The sequence below is a fragment of the Nyctereutes procyonoides genome, unplaced genomic scaffold (genome assembly GCF_905146905.1).
Source record: "Nyctereutes procyonoides isolate TBG_1078 unplaced genomic scaffold, NYPRO_anot_genome, whole genome shotgun sequence".
Lineage (NCBI taxonomy): Eukaryota > Metazoa > Chordata > Mammalia > Carnivora > Canidae > Nyctereutes > Nyctereutes procyonoides.
In genome coordinates this window covers 44290608-44313594 of record NW_026575046.1, presented here as the reverse complement: position 1 = coordinate 44313594, position 22987 = coordinate 44290608, and the positions used below count along the sequence as shown (strand labels likewise).

General features: G+C 40.8%; 1 protein-coding gene across 6 annotated transcripts in view; it reads right to left on the bottom strand.

Annotated features, from left to right (window-relative positions):
- Nucleotides 1–22987, bottom strand: part of TENM2 (teneurin transmembrane protein 2) — a 1067650-nt gene that overhangs the window by 398190 nt on the left and 646473 nt on the right. The gene's annotated exons all lie outside the window — the stretch shown is intronic.

Below are 22987 nucleotides of genomic sequence, written 5' to 3'. Positions count from 1 at the left end.
ATGCCAGGCTGCTTCCAATCTCTGAGACCTGCCTAAGACCAGAACAACTTCATATTAAAGTGGGTCTGCATAAAGGAATGTGGGAAGTGTGACTTTGTTTGAGCCTGTATCTCTTAGTGGGAAAGTGATGTGTTATTCTGAGCTATGACTTTAAAGAGGGTGATTAAGAACAGGTCTTTGATGTTAGAGTTCTTTTCCATAGCATCCTTTTAAATGAAAGTAAATATCATTCCTGCCCAATCAAAAATGAAATGATGATCTGAAAAATTCAGAGAGAGAGAAGGAGGGGAAAGTAAAGAAGGGGAGTGTTTCTACTTGAAAAATCAGGAAAAAACAAAGCTAGCTGCTATATCAATTAAATTACAGTAAAAATGATTTTTTACCAAATTTGCAAAAAAAAAAAAAATGGCAAACAAACCTGAAAGTCAGCTTCTAGATAGATGTCTTTGGCAGTCTCGCACTATGTGATGTAAAATATAGCCCATTTTACAGGAAGAGGTGTAAGCAGTTTGGCTAGAAATGACAGACATTCATGAATTTAGCATGGCGAGAGAAGAGGAAGAGGAGGAAGAGGATGTTAGAGAAATAAGTGGGAAAGTAAAAGTGAAAGGTGGAGATACTGAAAGGTAAAGAGAAGTCTCGGAAGGATATTTTCGCCACCCTCCAACCTCTAAAACATTATCTTTTACATATTTGAAGACTTCAAACTCAAATAGAGGTGAGATAAAGCCAATTAGACCCATTATGCCAGAAGGGAACCATGGAACACGGGTGGAAGGAGAGCTCAGACACTCAAGTGTGCCTGAAACCCACTGTTAAGTGAAACATGTCTGGCAAGAAAGTCCTTGTATTTCGGTTGCAAATGCCTGCTTAAAGCAGGTGTCCTGCTTCCCTTTCCCTCCCCTAGTTTGAGAGCCACTTACAAATGCATTCTGGTGATGCAGGCCACAGAATTACCAAACCCCCACAGCAGAATGAGGCTGCCCAGGAATCTGAACTTTGTTTACACAATTAGGAGACACTCACGTGCACATCCCGTAAATGACAAGGTTCCCGCAGCAAATTAACAAGAATAATTTTCCCATCTCAGGAGCTGTCAAGATGGGCCCGGTTGGCCAATTTATCTTACTCTGGCACATCTCTGGTACTTGTCAATCAATATGTGAAACATTTGGTGCTGATTGCCATTTTTCTCTCCACTTCCTTTTGCCTCTTGTACCAGGCAATTTACTGCAAGTCAATCAAGGTCGAAGGCAACCTTGTTTAAATAAAACACTGTTGAGCTCTTTTCACACCAACAATTTCAAAGACAGAATGAGCTGTATCTTTTACATTCACACTACCTTTTCTTCCCCCACCGGTTCTCCTAAAATGCCACCCTTGAGTCATCCGGAGACTGAGAAAACTAAGTTGAGAAAGGAATGAGGAAAGGTGTATTTCAGATACCTGTCTTCACTACTCAAAATCCACTCAGCCAGCTGAAATGTCTTACCACAGCCAGCTCCTGAGGGACACCAGTATGCCCTGAGTGGAGGCAGGGCCACACAGCACAGACCATATACCCTCAACCACCAGAACTTGAAAACACAAAGCAAGCAATTTCAACTGTTTGCCCTGGTGACCAGGTCCTACAGGTGAGAGAGACTTAGGACATTTGGGGGATAGTTCCCAATGAATCAAGATTAAACCTGTATTATCATCATTACATGCATGGAGGAAAGATGTAGAGAGAAAGCGGCAAAGCCTACTGAAGTTCTTGCAAACAATCTGCTCACAGGTTTTGTTTTCAAAACCATGTTTTTCCTGCAAATCATCTATAATCTCTTTTTTTTTTCCTGAATAAATCCAGCTCTGGTTGCTTAGTAAAATATAACTTTGCAACCCCACCCCTGCATATGTTACGAATAAACATTGAAATGAGGCCTGGCTAAATTTGACTCTCAAAGAAAGAAAGAAATACAGTCAGACAAATATAGAACTTCCTGAAAATAGTAACATGCAGCTTAACTGCTAAAGTAGTGCTATGCACTCAAAATGATTAATTAGAAATGGATGCTTTTTTAAGTGCCTACTATTCTATGTAAGATGTAGTCCCGTGTTTTCTAAAGTGTGATTTCTCCCATTTAAACCCCCCCCAAAAAATCCAAACAAAATACTCTTATATTCTCAGAGCAAGAATGATCTCTGTCCTTTTATCCCAGATGCAGTTCCACCAGGGTTAACATATCTTGTGTTAGCCCATGATCTTATTTTGTTTCATCATTAGTCACAAGACACTATTGATGAAGTAAGTCACTCTTCCATTTGACAGTCTTTTATTGGGTATCTATTATGCACCAGGCACCATGGAGGACTCAATGATCGACAAAACTGAAGGACTCTGGGTTTCATGGAGCTTAGATCAGGTCAGGGTGTTAGACACCAATGAAGTCATCTCAGAAATACTCAAATATAGTATTGTGACCAACAGAGATCAACGCTGTGCAGGGCCATTTAATGATGGCCTAAAGCAGGGAAATTAGGTATGCTCTTTGAGGATATAAACCAGCTCAATTCTGACTGAGCAGAGCTATGTGCCCTAACCCAGGGTTACTCAAACTGTTGTCTATGAGCCCCAACCAATCAGTGTCCCAGGAGAGAAATACAGACGTAAGAAAATGGTTAGAAACTTTTATAGCAACTTAACATTGCCATGATCAAGCACTTGATTACTAGGAATGAGTCACAGACCAGTTTGGGTGAGGTCAACCTCTCATGGAAAGTCATATATGGTACAAGATGCACACAGGTCATGTGCAGCAAGACCATATTTAAAGGGTCCCTAAAGAATGGAAAATAAAAGGCTCCTTCACCAAACACAGTTTGCAAAGTTCTGAGCTGAGGATGTAAACAATACCCTCCCCCTGCCTAATATTCATTAAGCCAAACACTTGGCCTCATTTAGGCCACCGGAGATGGCAATGTCCCCTTCTTGGTCTGAGTGGCAAGATGTCTGGGCTGCCATTAGAGCAGTACCACTTAGAGCCCTAACTATGAGAGAGATTCTAGGATGAAAGAGTTGCTACATTTCTTTTGGCTATCCAGCAAGCCCTGTAAATTTAATTGCTGAAGAAGGCTGTTGGGTGCTGGGTTTATGTTCCATTTCTTGCTCTGGAGCTGGTAACACGGGTGTAATCTGTCTGGAAAATTCACTGGACTGTACATTTTTGATATATACCTTTCTATATATAGAGAGAAGTAATATATGACACTTAGATATAATATAAAATACATATATATGACATTTATATATGACACTTAAGTAAAAAGTTTTGAAATGTCACCATCAAAAAAGACAAAGGCAAAGAAATTCCCTCAGACTAAAGGAGGCAGAAAAGACATGAAAAAAAAATGCAATGTGTCATCCTGAAATGCACAGTGGCCTGGGAAAAAGAGCTGGAACTGCCACTGTCTGGGCAATGGATGATATTTACATATGGACTGAGGATTGGCTCATATATCAATGCTAACTTTGTTTTTTTGGTAACTGGACTATAGTTATGTAAGAGAATGTCTTTGTTCTTAGGAAACACACTGAAGCACTCAGGGGTAAAGGAGCTTGATGTGGGGGCATCTTATTCTTAATGGTTTCAGGAAAAAAATAATGTGTGGGGGTTGGTGAGAGAGGGGGCAGAGAAAGTGAGTTTACTGAGAGAGGCAGAGGGAAGGGGGGAGAGAATGATAAGGCAAATGACAAATGGGGCAAAGGGACACAAGGGTGTACAGGTGTTCTTTCCACTATTTCTGTAATTTCGAAGTTGTGCCAGAAAAAAAAGTTACAAAAGTGAAGGTGACTATTTCAAAATAAAAGGGAACTGTTTTTGAAATGAACGACCAGCCCAAAAAGGTGGCACACAGTTGCTCTAACAAATTGGGCGTTTCGTGCAATGAAAAGTGATGTGGCAAGGTCTCTCAGCATTCAGAGTCGCTGGCACAATTACCCCTCAAACGGAGGTTGGGAAAGCTTGACAGTTCCCTAGGCGGACGTGATTTTCAACACAGTCTGACACAGCCTGATAGACCAAACATTCTTTTTTTTTTTTTTTTGACATTAATTCACTTGTGATTTTTACTGCGATGCTGAGTATCTTATCTGGAGGTGGTCCTTAATGGTGCATGGTATATTTTATTGATGTTTCTTTTATTCTGGTGTTTATCTTCCTCGTGATTATATCTGTTGTTACTCTGTGTCTCCTTCAAAATGCTATTCTCTTGTGAGACTAGGCACTGCTTGGAGGCTTAATGAGGCTTCTATATTGTTTGCTGATTTATCGGGTTCTCAGTTAGTGTAAGGGTGGGGAGAGGAAGGAGGCGAGAAGAGGTAGGGTGCTTGGATCAACGAAACAGTGTGTATCAAGTTCATTTGTTATGTGTGTAGAATTCTCAAAGAGCGACCTTCAGGTATACTGGAACCCGTCTGGGAGAAACACACTCATCTTTAATTCCTCCTATCCGTTCTCTCTCATAATTTTTGAAGTATCATTATGAGATTCATGCATCATGCTATACAGTAGTATTCCAAATCTGTTTCTTAAGCTTGACATAAAAGTGAGGGTCTCGACTCTTCTTTTTTTTTTTAATTTTTATTTATTTATGATAGAGAGAGAGAGAGAGAGAGAGAGAGAGAGGCAGAGAAGCAGGCTCCATGCACTGGGAGCCGGACGTGGGATTCGATTCCGGGTTTCCAGGATCGCGCCCTGGGCTAAAGACAGGCGCTAAACCGCTGCGCCACCCAGGGATCCGGGGTCTCAACTTTTCTGCTCTGAGCTCCCCGTCCAGGTTACACTTTTCTTCCCCTGCAGTCAGCCTTTGAGATTCAAATGCTTACCTATTGTTCCTTTTAGCACTTCTTACGGGCAAGTCAGGTATCAGATTTGCCTTAAATAAAGATACCTTGTGAATTGCGCATGTAATTCAATTTCTTTCTCAGCCTTGGAAAGTTTTCCCATCATTAAAAATAAAAAAAGAAAAGTATTCTTTCTCTAAAAGAAACTAGAAGCACTGCATGTGCTTGTTAAAAATTAGGCCATCGTAATGGAAGACACGGTATTACATTTACTTTATATCCTGCTCTCAATTCTTTAAACACACGCACGTTCACATGTGAGTATGCACACATACAGCTTTTCATCTCTAAAATAAAATCTTGTTTAAAAAAATCCGTATCTCAGGTTCTATCGAACCTCTGCATTTTTCTTTCCTAAAAGCTGTGATGCCTTGGTTTTCGATGCTAACAAATGTTACATGACAGGTTCACCAATTTACTGCTCTGCACCCTTTTTAATTATGGATGTATGAAGGAAAATTTCACTGAGGAAAACAATAAATCACCAGTGAAATTATTTGTTAGTTGAATGAGCTGAATAAACAGTTGGCTTCAGGGCAAAGATTCGTCTGGCATCTTTTAAGTCATTCCATATTTTCCCTTTCAGTTTCTACACCAAAGCAGGACTGGGCCTGCAGGAATCATCTGGGACCTTAGATGTTGCCGCCTAAGCACGAGAAATGTAAACACTTGATCCACAGATGTCTTGAACGTTGAATAAAATATTGTTTGTCAACTTTTAGTAATAATGACGACCCTGAGAAACAGTTGAGTGCGTACTGTATACACATGCCATTTAATTTAATTCTGACAACAACGCTATCCCCCTACTCTCCCAACAACTTCTTGAAGCTCGAAAGTGGCAAACCCAGAATTCAAACTCCAGATCGTGAGCTTCTCAGCTATCAAGTGCCTGCAGATTTCCTCAAAGGAAACCACACTCACTCTGAGAAGTCCTCAGCAATTATCTAAGCTCTAAAAAAGACAAGAGCCCAAGTTAATGGTTAAAAACCCTGGTTCATGTTACCTTAAATCTATACAATGCTCTTTAGGTGATGAAGAAAGCAGATTTTCCAGTTCCTTCTCTGAGAAACCAGAGTTTGAAACAAAGTATGCAAAAAATAGGTTGAGATGGGAATCACAGAAAAAATGTGCCCTCACTGGACTTCCTTCTGGGAGGTGAGAGAAGAGTAATAAGATTGTTAGTTTCAATTTGAAAGCATGGAATGTGTCAGGAATGATAACTAGCTATTGCTATTTTTATAATAAATGTCTCCCTCAGAGTCACAAGCAGACATTGAACATTGGAAGCTTCCATGTAGGAATTAGTTTAGTGCCCTTCCTTGATGTCTCTGTTGAACTCATCCAAAAAGTTATGAAGAATCATGGCCACTTTGAACACATTCATACAAATAGTACTGACAGTTTTCAAGCTAGGACAAATGTCTAGCTTTGGACTTCCTCTCACACCAGCAAATCAGCTGCCTGTAGTGAATCCCATAAATATCTCAGCTGGAAACTCTGTTTAAAGGTACTTAAATGGACCCTGGAGCTCCCAACCTGGGAAACAGACTTGAGTCTGGTAATCAGATATTCACGTAAGAATTGTCAACCATCTCTGTGGCTCCTCTTGTATCATTAAGCTTCAGATTCCTGGTCCATATATTGATTAGATACTGCTTTTTGTCAGACACTACAAACTTGTGTGGAGACAACTGCTTTTGATTTAGTATTTCAGACTAATGGCTCAAGTCTATATTTCTTATGTACATTTTCTATTTACCTCAATACTACACCAGGTGCAGGCTCCAAAGGGCTTCCCTGGGAATTCTTGAGGGAAACTAAGACAGGAATCGAGGGGCCCTAGAAAGTGGAAGATAGCCACAGAGCTCCCTGGGGTGGTTTTGTTCACAGTTTCATGCTATGGTTCATGATGTATGATTTCATGAAAGATGAGCAAACCCTTCCTACTTCTTACAAATGTATAAAAATGTGATGGTGAGCAGACAATAAGCCCCACTCTGGGTAGCACTGCAACTAGTTGTGTGTTCTGTTCTGCTGCTTTTCAGTACTGACTACCTGGTGACTTTAAGGCAGAGCCATTTCCAGAGATTGACAAAAGCATCAAGAATGTAAAATCTTGACTGCGTCGATAAGATAAAGATATATGTATCTTTATCTCAATAGAAAAATGGGCAAGGAGGAGGTGAACATGGACTTCTCAGATGCACACCCAGATATTTGTGATTAGATGAAAAGGTGTTTGACCTCACTGTTGATCAAACAAACGCAACTTTAAAAAATGATGGGATATATTTTTTAAGTTAGCAACTGGACCTGGATTTTAGTACCTGTAATATCTAATGCTGGGAAAAGTATGGGAAATTCAGTTTTCTCATATAGCGATAGGAAAGTATAAATTGAAATACAACTTTTTTGGAGAGTGATTCAACACTTATGTTCACAACCTTGAAGCACTCAACTTCCAGGACATTTCCTTGAGGCCATCATCAGAGATGGACATGAAACAGGCATGGTGGTTCACTCTATCTCTTTTTCTATAACAGTAAAAACTGAGAAATTTAATATCCAGTAGGAGTGGAATGCATAAGCAACCAATGGTGAATCCATATGCTCCATCACATGTAGTCTTTGGAATAGTATTTTAGAAGAATATTAAGTCATGTGAGAAAATATAAACACTATTATATATATATATTATATATATATATACATATATGTATGTGTGTATATAAGTATACAAAAAATTCTATATATTATTAGGATTTTAGTTCTTTTCCTTTATATTTTTCTTACTTTTTTGAATTTACTTTAAAAAGTGAACACACAAAAAAAGTGAACACAAAGTGCTTTTATAGTGTGTATATGTGTACATGTGTATATAATTTTACATGCATTAAGATACATATGTATCTTTACTGGGAATCCTGTCCTTTTCTGAGGTCAGGGAGTCAATGATACCTACCCACAAATCCTATAGGAAATGGACATGATAGGACATGTTCTGTTTTACCAGAATGTTCACACTTATCACAGGGCAACAGATAAGGCACTGTTGTGAAAGTCCTGGTTAACATTGTTGAAAGTGTGACATTTTTCCTTTTTTTGGTGAGGCAGCTTCAAAACAGAGTGGGCCAACTCAATGATACAGAAATCTGAAAATGTGTCATCCCACAGCTGGGTGGGTCCTTCAAAAGATGTCACATTTGTCACAGTGGCTGCCACCTCAATTTGAAAGTCCACAAAGTCCTAATGGTGTCCTCAAGGGGTCTTAGAGGTTTCCACTGTGAGTTCTCTGGAGGTAGGGCCTGGTCTGAAACCCTTCGGTGAATGGGACTGTTTGTTAACTCCAATAGACAATTATGAAGGGCAATTAAAAATTCAAATTATGTTAATAGGCCAGAGAAAAATGACTGTTTGCAGAAATCAGTGGCAATTACCAGACATAATGGTTCTCAATTAGGCTGGAGGGGATTTCCAGTCATTCATAATTCACTATCTTAAATGTATCATAAAAAAGTAATTGTTACTTGTTAATAAAACTTACTTAAAAACAACGCAGCTTTCTTGAGTAGAAAGTGACTCTTCTCTCTCCCTGTTTTTTAAAAAGGTACAGTCTTAATTTTTAAATGTAGTGTGGGCTGGTTTGAAACAAAATCAAACAATGCAAATGGGTTTAAAAGAAAAAAGCCAATCTGGCCCTCTACCTGCCCTTTCCCAGGGGAAACTATTGTTTTATCAATTCTGCAAGTATTTCTTCCTCCTAACCACTTCCTTGCTCCCATTAAAAAGAGGGGAGGGGGGTTTGGGGAGACTGTCCAAGGAATATGTTGTATTGATATTTTTAGTCAATTAAAGGTGAAAACATAAAAACATTATCTTGCTGCTTCTGTCATGTTTGTTTTTCTTCCAAGGTTTTTGATTTTTTTTATTTTTATATTCATATGCAGCTTCCATTACCCCTAGGAATATAGTCAGCATTCATGCATGTCCTTACAATTCTATTCTGAGGCAATGCAGTTTGCTGTATGAATTGTACTGCGGATGGGATGTGATTCAAGGACTCTGACCAGTTGGTTCCAAGCTTTATTTCTGGTGCTTCAAGGAGAACCAAAAAGCGCTACAAGAAGTATGAGACAAGGAGAAAGGAGTAGGGGAAGGGCCCTTAAATGACTGAAGGATTAAGGAAATGGATTTTTCTCTTGCTGGGTGCCACCTGATAATGCCTCTTTTGTCTACTGTTATGGATGATACTGAAAAAAGATGACAGGTGTGTTCTCAATTTTCTTGCCCAATCCAGAAAACGTAATACTTTAAGTCCCAAATTGTATTGGATGCTCTGCATCCAATAGAAAGACTGAAGCAAAGACAAGAATGAGCTCTTTCTGTCCCCACGCAACAATAGTCTCACTTCACTGAGACACAGTTAGTTCAGCAATATTACCAGAAACTTCTCTAAAAGGATGCTCTAGGCTACTCTGACACAGGTACTTCATAGACATGATCTTATTTAATTTTCATCATCACCCTGTGAAGTGGGCAGTTTTATAACCTACGTTGCAGCTGAGGGTCCTGAGTATTCAGAGATGGTACATACCATGCTCAGAGTGACACTCAGTACGTGTCTGTGCTGGCATTGGAACCAGATACTTCTTGGTTCAAAGTCTACATACGTTCTCCTCCAACACATGCTCTCTTTGTCAAAATTGTACAGACATGCACAACTGTGAGATGTCACAGCTTAAGACTCTCAACTTATGACTGCCCTGTATTTTCTTTTCTCTCAGGGAAATGATGCTACCCGCTACCTTGACTAGTGAATACCTTAGCGATATTCAAGAATATGGAATCGGTTACACATTCACAAAGGATCCTAATTTTGAATATTTTTTCAAAACTATTTGGAGCAATGAAGACTGCAGGAGTTTATTTTGAAAATAATTATCAGCAAAAAACAGAAGTATCTATAGTCAGTCCTTCTTGGACTTGTGTCTTAAAAGTGGGTGCTCTTGCAGTGGGAGAGAAAACTCTCCACAAAGAGTACTTAGGATATCCATTTTGTACCAAGAGCTGCACATGGCTGGCTTATTACTGTCATTCATGTCACACTTTATGTTTACCTTCTCAGAAACGTTTTCCCTCCCAGCACCTCTAGAGTAGGGGGTGTGAAGCACCTGTTGCTCTGTCTCTCATACATTCCTAGTTCATGGTTTTTCAAACATTACTCACACTGATATTTTGTTGGTTTACCTATTCATGCCTGCCTCTGGGATGTCAGCTCCATGAAAGTAAGGATCCCTGTCTGATGTGTGCACCACTGTATCCCCATCCCTATCTCAAATATAAATATTTGTTGGTGAATGAACAGATGTTTATGAAATTAAGCTCTCTATTTTCACCAACAGTCAGGTATGGGCCTCTAGGAATGGACTTTTTTTTAAGATTTTATTTATTTATTCATGAGAGACACACACAGAGAGAGGCAGAGACATAGGCAGAGGGAGAAGCAGGCTCCATGCAGGGATTCCAATGAGGGACTCGATCCCGGATCCCGGGATCATGCCCTGAGCCAAAGGCAGACGCTCAACCGCTGAGCTATCAAGGCATCCCTGGAATGGACTTTCATCTCTAAGAGTCCTAGGAAATAAAGGCAGTCAGGTCCTGAGTAAAAATATCACCTGGAGTTGGTGGCTCTCCTGGAGACAGAACCACTGACATAATCACCAGGATTTAGAAAGGAAGGGGAAACCAGGAGGTCTCTTTACTCTGACCCTTCCTGAGGCTGACTAGAGATCTCAGTATCTCAAAGCGGCCAAAAGGAAGTATCATCATTTCTTCAGTTGTGCTAGACTCTTGGCCCCCATACATGGCACATTTCAGTGGGATTGCAGCTCCGTTAATCTGGAGTAGAATGCTTTTCTCTTCATTAGTACTGGTTCACACTGCCAACTCAAGGCTGCTGATTAGGTAAAAGACAATGATAATATTTAGGTCAATCAATCAATAGGAGGAGATGAGTTTTGGAAGTACCACTGTGACTTTCCTTACTAGAATTTGCTGTGGGATGGGCTCTGACTACAAATACTCCACTCTTTTGGACTGATGTAGTGAACACTTTGTATGTGTTCTGCTTTCTTTTTGTTTTATAAGAGTGACGAAGTTGTCGCTAGGGAAAGACACACTTCTGGCAGAGTCTAAAGTCCTTTGAGGGATCCCTGGGTGGCGCAGCGGTTTGGCGCCTGCCTTTGGCCCAGGGCGCGATCCTGGAGACCCGGGATCGAATCCCACGTCGGGCTTCCGGTGCATGGAGCCTGCTTCTCCCTCTGCCTGTGTCTCTGCTTCTCTCTCTCTCTCTCTCTCTGTGTGTGTGTGACTATCATAAATAAATAAAAAATAAAAAAATAAATAAAATTAATTTAAAAAAAAAAAGAAAATGTTTAAAGTCCTTTGACCATTTGGTTCTATCATTTGAATTGTGGTTCCTTTCCTCGTATGAATGCTCTGCACCTGAATTACCGGATAAAAGTGACTGACTCTGTTTTTTATGCTTTTTGAAAGTTTTAATATGTGAAGATTTTAAAATAAAATGTTTAAACTTATAAGAAAGTAATAAACTCTTAATGAACTTTGCAACTAAAGATATGCATAAAGAGGACTAAAGTCTTCTTTCTCCTCTTTTTTCCCCTTGTGCTACATCTACCTTTTGTAATAAACCCACTCTCTAGACAGAATACTCTGGATGGTTTGTTATGTGTACAGGGGTACAGTGATAAAAGCTTAGCAATTGGCTCTCCAGAAATAAAAGGCTCTGATCTGTAGCATGTGCGGATTTCTGTGGAGTAAATATTCTCACTATCTACAGTTTTAAGCTAAGGTTATGATGGAATTGGGCAAGGGTGTTTGTTGTATGACCAGTTCTCCGAGACAGTGTAAGTTGTCTCTAGCACATCATTGTGTGTTCTTTTCAAGTTGTCTGTATTTCTCTTCCTCCCTCCCTTCCTCTCTCTTCCTGCCCTCCTCCTTTGCTCCTTCCTTCTGTCCTTGCATATATACTTGTACGTAAACAGACATATGTGAATCAGTATCATCCACGAACAGTGCATTTTGTTCTGCAACTTGCGCTTTTTCACAGAGTATACTGCGGCTCTGCATTTTGAAAATTTCTCGACACACTCCTTGTCACTGGAAACACCCTGTGCTAGCTCAAGAGCGAAGCTGAGAATCACTTGGTCTACACAGACAAGCCTGGGAGTATGCGTGGGTGCCCACACGCTCACTGTAGTCTATCTATTGTAAAAGGGAGTAATTCATCATTGGGCAGCAGGTTCTGCTCAGATGGTTTATTGTCCTGACCTCATTAAAAGCATGTAATCCACGCAGTGCCGTAAATCTATGCCTCTAAATACTTTCCTCTTTAAATTTTTAATACTGCACACATGAAGGGAAAGGTTAAAGCCAATTAAAAGAGATACAAATACCATTATTACTGCTCTGACAAACAGTTAGTTATTGGATTTGGTCGTTTCAGTTTAGAAAGCCATTATTTTTGTTCCTGAATGAATTAGTAATCAAGCTGTTTATTGACTTGTCTCATCTCCGAGATGCTAAATATTTTTTTGGTCCATTCTCTCTCTCAATTGGCATCATTCCTACACACATAAAAATTACAGACAACTTAAGGTCTGAGTGCAAACAATAACTGCACAGCTGCATGTGGAAATCCACATATGGACAGAGCCATCATTTGCACTGTGGTCCAGAAAGGAGAGAGCCACGCAATTCATTCTTATGCAGCAAATAGTTGTTATTGTCGTTGCTGTTGTTTCCCCTCCCATTAAAGCTATTATAGGATCCTGACAAATACTAAAAGCATTTAGAGCTGAAAGAACGCTGGGAAAATTGCCGTAAAAGGATTGACAAATGATGATCTTTCTGTCCGCAAGGTTCTTATTTCCTGTGCAAAATGGACCAAAAGAATAAAGAAAAAGAGACAGAATCATTAATGTAAGAACTTGGTCTTGTTTTCTGACATGAATTCATATTTTCCATTACATTTAGCCAAAAACGTGACTCCGTTCATGACAAGGCTGTAGCACTACTGCTGTTTTAGGCTGTCTTAGGTGCCCCCTTCTCCCCCAACCTTCTCTTCATTCCTCTGGGATCATAATTTAGGTTCTATGGGATCTGTGATGACCTAAGGGTTTATAAGAGTGGATCTGAAATTTGACCACCTTGTTCATATAATTTCCAGCCACAGGTCCAGTGAGAAGCAATGCTGACCCCAGTGTAGTACTGACTTCAGAAGAAAGGTACACCCACAGACTCACATCCATAAGGATTTGTACAACTCCTAATTCATGTAAGTGTTCTATCATTATTCTTGGCATCCTGCTGTTCCTACCTATAAGTCAGAGTCAGGTATTAAAAAAAAAAAGGAAGAAAAGAGGAAAGCTTTCAGAATGTCACAGAACTCATATTTCAAAGGAGAGTGTGAAACACATTTGTTCTTAAGGAAAATCACGATATATATATGTATATATTGTACAATATACATATATATGTGTGTGTATACACACACGCACACACACACACACATAGATTGTAAAGTGAAATATTTTCCAACTAGGAGGATGAAACCTAACTGAAAAGGAGGATTTTCTGTATTATCTATGTACCAGAAGGGCTAGAAGAGTGTGCACAAAGTGTGTCCCCTGGACCATCAGCAACACTGCTTTCTGAGAACTTGTTAGGAACACAAATTGGGGGACCTGCCCCAGATGTACTGAATTAGAAATTTGGGTTGTGGCCCAACAATGTGTCTTAACAAGCCTTCTGGAGGACTCTGACAGCCAGTGAAGTTTGAGAATCTTTGTTCTACAGAATATACTTTTCTTAGCTGGTTCTCTTCAATCTATCTTTGCAGCTGGTCATAATCTTTGAAACATGAGCCGGGCACTCTGTTGTGTTTGTTTGCGTACTATATCACACACCACAACACATGACACTGATTTGTTTTCACATCCTCCTACTAGATTGTAAGCTCCTTGAAGCCAGAGGCTTTATCTGATTCACTTCTTTATTCTCAGTGCCCACCTAAGGGAACTGGATCAAAGCAGGTGCCTAGGAAATTAATTATAAGATAAAATGTCTAGATAAGCCCCATGGATGAGAAAGAAACATTTAGAGGTATAGAAATCCATTGAAGTTCTTAGTTCTAGCTTAGGAAGACCCATATCTACATAAAAATGACTTCTCTTAAAAAAGAAAGAAAAAGAAAAAAATGGTCAAGGGAACAGTTTTAAGCAACTTCTAATGGGTTCACTGTTTATTCTCTTGGGAAAAGCAAGAAATAATTGAACACACCTCACACTAATAGCCTCTTATAAAGTGTGTTGACAATCCAGTTGGTCTGAATATTCCTATGAGGGTTTCACATTCAGACAGGACCCATCTGCCCATTTGATGACAGACATTCTCAAATTGAAAATAATCTGAATATAGGCTATAATAAAACCACAAATGCCAGTTTCAGCCCAATGGGTTAAGGATGTCAAACCCTTCAGAATTTCTGTCCCTCAGTAGGTAGGATAGAGGGCCATTCTTGGAAAGAGGAGATATCCTAAAACCATTCTAATTGCCTCTCCATGAGGAATTCAAAGACCTAGACGTGGAGTCCCTGGCTCTTTGGAGATTTGAGTGACACTATAGAGATGTCTTATTTAGCTTTTCTTTTTTTTTTTTTTTTAAGATTTTGTTTATTTATTCATGGAAGACACAGAGAGAGAGGCAGAGACACAGGCAGAGGGAGAAGCAGGGGAGCAAGGAGCCTGATGCGGGACTCAATTCCAGGACCCCAGGATCACAACCTGAGCCAAAGGCAGACACTTAGCCACTGAGCCACCCGGGAGCCCCTAGCCTTTATTTTCTATCATGGGCTTCATCATGGCATTACATTTAGGCTGGGGAAGGTCTACTTTATGCAAACTTTCTATATGTGCCTTTGTGTGGCTCTGACATCAGATCACTTGGTTTGAAACCGGGCCCTAATACTTTCTGGTTTCTTTAGCCTTTCTAAGCCTTGGCTTCCTCATTGTAAAATGGGAACAGTCATAACACCTGAGGATTAAGTAAAAGAGAAATACACACATGCATATATATGTGTGTTTGTATATATACATTTATATACATTATGTGTGTGTATATATATATATAAACACAATATACATTTATAAATACATACAATTTATAGATACTATATATACAATGTATATATACAATGTATTATATATGTATAATATATATACAATATACATTTATATATATATATATATTTATATATATATGTAGCCAGGTGTCTGACATATAAAAAGGGCTCAGTATTACTGGTAGAGCTAACTAATATTATATGCTATCAGGGCTTCTTAAACTAGAATCTATATGCCTGTAGAGATTCATGAAATGGACAAAAGAATTCCATAAGCTCCCTGAAATAATCTGCAAAATGTTTCACGTTTGTATATATTCATTTTCTCTGGGCATACAGCCCAAAACTTTAATCAGATTCTCAATGTGGCCCATGGCTCATAGGTGGAAAACAACCATGGTGTTGAGGATTTTAGTAGTCAGAGTGTGTCCTCAACAAGCTGGCAAACCAGGAAAATGAGGCAGTTTCTCTAAGGCTGGTGTCTCACTCTGGGCATGATGTATATAGCTCTGGGATCTCCATTTTTAATTCCACACAATGTGTATTTGTTTATTTTCCTTCTTCCATCTCATAACAGGAAATAGCATTTCAAATGCATTCCACCACGAAGATATTCAGACAGTTAATTTTCGCCTCGAACACCCCCAAGATTTAAGAAAACACGAGAGCTTCCATCTACTGCTCCCAACCTGCCAAGCACAATGTTCTTAGTAGCAGCAAAAGCCAGTCTGAAAGAGCTTCTCTGTTTTTGATTGGTTTCTCTTGATGCTATCAGCCTGGGTGATTGTATGAGCAAGCTACAGAGGCAGAAATGACACTGGACCATGTGTCAAGAGCACTAGGGTTTGCTCCTGAACATTATCCTAACCAGCTTCCTACTTTGACCAAGTGGCTTCTCCTCCAAGGTTTTCTGATTCTTTACCTGTCATATATAAATTTCACTGGATCATCATTCCTCAATCTTTTATATACCAAGGCCCAGATTTAACATAGAAATGATTATGCTGGGATGTCATTTTTTAAATCAATTGATTTAAAAATAATCACAAGAAGTTATTCCTTTCTTTCTGAAAATGTGAAAAAAAATTTTCATCTGTCTATATGGATAGACAGATGAAAAATATTGCTCATTCTGGCTACAAATAGCCAATGGTGAACATCTGAGTTCAAGGACCCATTAAGCAAGTATTTATTCAGTATTCATTAAATGTCAGTTACTTTAATATAGCATCAAACAAAAATAGTTGCTGCCTTCATGGACATGATAGTAGTGCCAGAGAAGGGAAATGGCTACTAAAAACACATAAATATATATAATTGTTTTAAATTGTGCTAAGGTACACTGCAAAGGGTTATCTGGATCATGAAAGAGAAAAAAAGGGTTGGGGGTCATTTTAAATAAAGGTGTCAAGGTCAGCAACCGAATTGAGATCTGAGGAATGACGGTAGCTGACCCTCCAAAGAGGCAGCACTTTGGGGTGAAGAGAAGACCTCGGGTCAGCAGGGCCCAGGGCAAGGCACTTAACCACTCTCTGACTCATTTTTCCATCTGTAAAATGGTAATGATATGGGACATAGTCAATTAGGCTGTTACAAGGATTAAATTAGCTAGTAGTTACAATTTGTTTAAGACAAAACCTGGCAATGTACCAATGGATTGCTCAAAATAAATACCATGAAGAGAGAGGTAAAAGCATACGCCAGGGCCCTGAGGTAGACAAGAGCTGGGTACCTTTGAGAAACTACCAGGAGGGTAAGGCTTTTGGGTGGAACATGAGTGAGAAGGTGGTGGAAACTGAAGCTGGAGAAGCAGAGAAGGGGAAAGTTAAATCCCAAGTTCAATGGGAGGAGAGTGGAGAGTTTTGCCTTGTTGCCAGAGGACCCCTGAAGTTCATTCTCCAAAGTCAGAAAATTATTGTCTCTGACTTGCTTTTTGTATAGCAGATGATTCTATAATATAACCCCTCAAAGGGAACATTTCTTTAGGTAACTCGTTTTAAATAAAGAACCCCTGTTTCATTCATGCTCATTAAACTACTTTCCCCCCCACCTAGATCCCTGCAATAATAAATATAATTTAATGACTTTGGTTCCTTGAGCTGCAGGTGTTGGAATATTGTATTTATTAACATATTTTAAGCCCTTTAAAAAGACTGCATTAATTCCTATGATAATTTAGTACCAGTAATAACATTCTCTGTTCTGAATAGATGTTAATCACCACAAAATGACTGATTTGCCCGTGTACGAGCTAAGCCATGCTCTAACTAGTAGCTAGGAACTTTAAAATTCAACATTGTTACTGAAACTGTTGATTAAAGTTTAGTTGCAATAATTGTTGAGGACTCAAACCAAGACTGAACAATTGGATTCTCTGCCACGGAAGATGAATGAGATATTTCTGAGTGTCTGTGTTTCCTGTAACACTGTATGTACTTGGAAGACAAAATTCAGCTAATTCCAGTTACTCTGAACCACCTCGGGTTTGTTAGCACTTTGGTTAAAATAGCAGCTGAGAGGACATTACTTCAGAGAATCCTATCTAACCCCAAAGCCAGCCTGGAGGGGGCAGAAAGACTGCCCCCTTCTGTCTTGAAGATGGAAGAGGAGGGTCAGTAATTGTGTGCCAATTTCCACCGATCAGGGTGAGGCTTGCTCTGGCCTGGGCCAGTGTCCCAGTACCCTACCAACTTAAACTGAAATGATTTTGGAAGCAGTGGGAAAAGCTCGATCATGAAATCTGGCCCAGTGAAATGAAGTGATAAAACTGAGTACAAAGGAAAGAACAATCGCAAATGTCAGGTTCTGAGATGAGGGACCTCAGATGAATTATTTAATTACGTAACGACCCTGTCAGTAATTGTGGAGGCATCACAATCACCCCTCATTTAACTGCTCAGAGAACTTACTAACTTGCTCAAAGTCACACAGCTGGTAAGTGGTAGGGCACTGGAGTCTAAACTCTTACCGTTTGGCCACATTGCCTGGATAATTGATCCATCAGTCATGCAAATCAATCATTCGGATAGAAAGGACATTGAATAGCATAACGAAGTACTACAGCTTTATACACTAGAAAAACTCTTACTTAAAACAAAAATCTAACAACTTTTCCCTTCTGGCTTGGAGATTGTTGATAGGGAGGAGTATTATTTGCATCTGTAAGGAAATTAATCTCTCTACGATTGTCTTCCTTCAAGACAGAGGGAAAGGCCGGGCACAGAATAGACTGGCTTCTGTCCACCCGTGTACTGATAAAGGCACTGGGGTGCTGGGGGCAGGAGTGGAGAGTGCCGAGATGCTCTGCATAAATATGATGGGACAAACACTTGAATTTCTGGCCATTTAGGGAGAAAGGGAGAGATCCAGCGACGAACTTGGCAGGAAGCTGGAACCCCAAGCGAACAGATCTTTACTGACTTTGCTTCCTTCAACAGCAGAGACTGTGTAAGAAGTAAGGGGCCATCAGATATTTCATTGCAAGTTCTTTTAACCGCTGGCATATGAAGCTCTTCCTTTTTCTCAAAATTTCAGTGAAGTCTGCCCGGCACAGAAGTTTTGGGTAGATGATTTTGTTTACTGGTTTGTGATTTGTTGTCTGCACATGAGAAGGGAAAGGGGCCGAGTTCCACGACTCGATCAGCCTGAAGCGGAGAGAAAGGAGCAGCACAGGGTTTGACGGGCTCGTGGGCCATCGGAGCTTGGGGCTGTGGGGTGGCCTCAGGGGTAAAGCTGAGCCTCCGTGCAGAGGCCCAGGAAACACACAGAAGTCACGGAACAGGTTTCAGCTGATATTCCGGCCACGATTTTTCTGTTGTTGTTGTTACTCATCATTGACATTGTTCCCATAGAGTTGAGAAATACTAGCATCCACCCTTCAGACCGATAAATGAGGGCAGTGAGAGCTCAGTCACCTCAGCAAATGGTTAGTACCAGCACGCTTACTCGCCAGGGCTAAGTGGCCTTGGCCCATCCCAGGTTTCTCCGGGCCAGCCCGCCGCTAAGGCACCCGGAGCGCTGACAGCTGCGGGCCGGCCCGTGGGGAGCAGGTGCGGTCCTGCGCCCGGCTCTGGGCGTTGGGGGGGGCGCCCTGCCTGGCCGGGGCCAGCGGAGGGGCAAGCAGTGGCAGAGCACCCAAGGTCCAGGAGATCACTGCCAGCCTCGTGTGCACCGGCCCAAGTCAGCACTAAGCGGGGGCTGCCTTCTCAAAGATACGCCCGCGGAACCCCCGAGGGCTTTCTAAGAGAAGTGGGAACATCTCTGCTGTTGCCATAGGATAGACAGTTAAGTCACTAGTGAGAAAATTAAAAAAATTAAAAACAAGGACCTCCCCCCCCAACTGTGTGCTACATCGGCCGAGCGGAAAGGTACTCGTTGGCTGTGCAGACGGATGGTGTGTGTCTTCGTCTACGGAGTCGGCTTTTCGACCTGCATTTCTGTTTCCACCTCCAGAAGCTTGGACTATCTGAAGGGACCCAAACATGCTCACCATTATATAAACACACACACACACAGCACCCATATAAATGTAAGTCCAGATGTAAACAAACATCCGTACCTATCCCCGAAGCAGATTTTCAAGTGGGGGCGTGGGAAAATTGGAAGACTTGGGGGAAAATGTCTCTCCAAAGACGGTTTATGTTGTGTAAAGGCTCCTTGAAAAATTTTTCAGGTTTAAAGCAAGTTAGCCAGAGGATGAAATCCCTTTACAGGGACCTGCTGTCCATTTGCAAAGGTTGCAAGCTAGCAGCCCCCAGGCTCCATCTGGGACCTTCACATTTAATTGTTTGGCCCACACAGTGGCAGCCAGCACGATGTTTTCTTGAGGTTGAATTAGACATGGAAATTGGAGCTCTCACATAAACCGTGTGCTGCTTTTTTTGTTTGTTTTGTTTGTTTGTTTTGTTTTGTTTTGTTTTTGATGCCTGGCCCTTGCTGTCTGTGCAGTCATGAATTGCCTGGCTGCCTTAGGCTTTCCATAGGATGATACAGACTGGTGGTATGGAAAGTTGGTCACCATGGGGCTGTGCTAATCATTCTAGTACAATCCTTTGGCTTCCTTGTGTACTAGCATTACTGGACTTGGCACCTCAAGCCAACCATTTTCTGTGTCCAGAAGGTTCTGCCTGCTGTCTTCCAGGGGGAAACTTCCAGGCTTCTCTCTTGACCAAGAGCCTCTACAAAGGCTTTCCTGACCTTCTGTCTGAAGACTAGCCGCCCTTTCCTTGGCACCCAGTTGGTACCTGCAGCCATGCAAAGACTCTCCTTCCGCAGTCACCATAGCACCCAGGACTATGCTTTACACATTTGTGTGAGCACAACTTCTCTATTAGATAGGAACTCCTTTAAGATGGGAATCACATATCCTTTGGTTTTTCTTTCAAGGCTGGTCAGAGTGCCGAGCACAGAGAGGGGGCTCAGAAGGGGCCTTCTGAAGTTAATATAATTGGTCATCAACCTCTACTACCTCTGAGCCACACACAGGTCAGGATGGTGGTGAGAGAGGGGTCACAGAGACAGCAGTGAGTGTGGCAGGATAGCTGGGTGTACCTCAGGACAGCAGGGAATACACCCTGGGGGGAGCTTGGCTCAGACCTCCTCAGCTGGGGGCAGGGGTGGGGAGAAGAACCCAGGGGGCACCATCCCAAGGCAGTTCACGGGAAGTCGGATCCCACTGTGATGGGTCTCAGCCCTTGGACCCAGAGGCCCAGAGTGTGGAGGCAGTCCCAGGGAGTGGGTGATGAATAGGAGCCACACATGGAGGGCTTTTCTACTCTCCCTACCCCCACCAAAGGAAATAGGGCTCTCCAGAAGTCTCAGCCACTCTTTTGTACCCCTGCTCTGGAACGCAACCTACAGGAGAGTTAAAAAATATTCAACTAAATAAAGTATTGGCTGCTACTTAGGATGGAGTTAAAACAATTTTTTTAAAGGTTAAAAAAGCTACTTGCTCTTCAGGTCAGTAACTGTCATAACGATTTTTCTCTTGCCATATGCTCCTCTGAATTGCATTAGTGTGACATCTCTCTCTGCAGCATCTGGTCTCAGCCACTTCAAGGGACACAAGGAAGCTACACATTCAAACGGAGTATATAATAACACGGAGAGGTATCTGCACCCCTGCCATCACAAAACAAAAGACTATGCTGTATCTCATACAGCATTGCTGAGATGGTGCTAGAGATAGTTCAAATAGATAGGCAGAATTGGGGGAGCTTTTGTTTGCCTGTGTATTATGTGTGTGTGTGCGTGTATAAATGCATATGTGTACACCTATACACACATGTTTTATGAATCGGTAATCACCTGCATTGCTCAAACACAAATTCTTGCTTTCTATCAAAGAGAGCTAAACATTTTAAACGTCAGATGCAAACTAGAGCCCCACCAATCTACAAAATATGGACAGAGAAGTTGGACCTATCTATCTTTCAGCACTTTGAAATACAAAAAGGGAAATTTTCCACCACAAGCCAAAGGCAAAGTAGCACTATCAACCTCCAGCCACATTTTCCAGACTAAGAAAAAAACCTGGCAAGTAATGCAGACTTCCTCTCCTCATTGGTAATAATCTTTGTCAAACTGATAGATTTATTTAAAAATTTCCAAGGATCTCACCCCACTTTCTTGAATAGTTATTAAAAAATCCAAAAGGGTTTAATCAAGTTGACTGCCTAACACATGGTTCTGACATCCATTCTTTTCTGGTCCTGAAGATCCTTGTGCCTGTTTTGTCAGAAGCACAAAAAAGTAGAAATGCAATTCCATTTGTGCTGATGCTAAATGTTAATAGATTTGCCTAAATGCCTGCTAATAGTCCCCCTAAAATTAGCTAGACTAGTAGTGCATGCCTAATGTGGTGTTGTTTTTGTTGTTTTACTTGCTTTTTTTTGCTTCTCCTGCTTTTATCAGAGGGGAAAAAGATCCCTAGAAAAAAGCATAGGTCCTCAGCTGTGACACATTTCCAGTGTCATATGTGAATTCTGCAGAAAGAACATATATTCTGAAACTATCCCACATTTCTGACATTCTGTCATGAAGGTGACAAATCCTAGTGCTCTAATGTTTCATTAAATTAAACATGAAATGTTTAATGTTTTGTTAAATTAAACATGAAGCCGTGACTTTGCACCCGAGAACCACAGCCTTCTATCAATTCTTCACATTCCTTCAGGTCACTTCTTAGGTTATAAAAACTGAGTTTTGTTTATTAGAAGCATTGCATTTCTCTCTGCAGTTAAAATGCACTTTCCTCTAATGCACTTATAAATAAAGACCAACAAGCAACCAGTTTTTTTGGGGGGGAGGGGAGGTGGTACTTAAAGTATTTCTCAACTCAACCTTATAGAGAACAGCTTGCAGACAACCCGTTAAGTAAATCTCTACAACTTTTTTCAAGTATTTGCAACCATGACTGAGAAGCTTCCAGAGAGCAGACATATTACATATTTCATCCAGTTTCAGGCCCATTTCACAGATGGGCATGCTAGTCCCTGAAGAATGGAAAGATTGCTAGAAAACTGTTGAGCTAGATCTTTCAAACCAAAGACATGTCAATTCCCTTTCCCTTATCCAGGATGGCAGAAACCGAGAGGGAAAACAAGAAAAAAACAACTCTGATGGGGGAAGAAAGCATTTGCAAAAGCAGAGAGGAGGATGTGGGGCTTTCCTGACTACTGAACACACATTTTAAAGCAGCTGGTAGACAAAATCTGGGCAATGTTGGAAGACGATTGAATGAGGCTGAGATTAAAAAAAAAAGAAAAAAAGAAAGTAAGGAAAAGCTTTTTTTCCCCACCAATTTAACGAGATAGTTATAAGTTTGGGAGTTTTTAGTAATATACCCAGAGGGTCATATCACAGACAAAATTCCAAGTACTATTTTATAAAACACATTT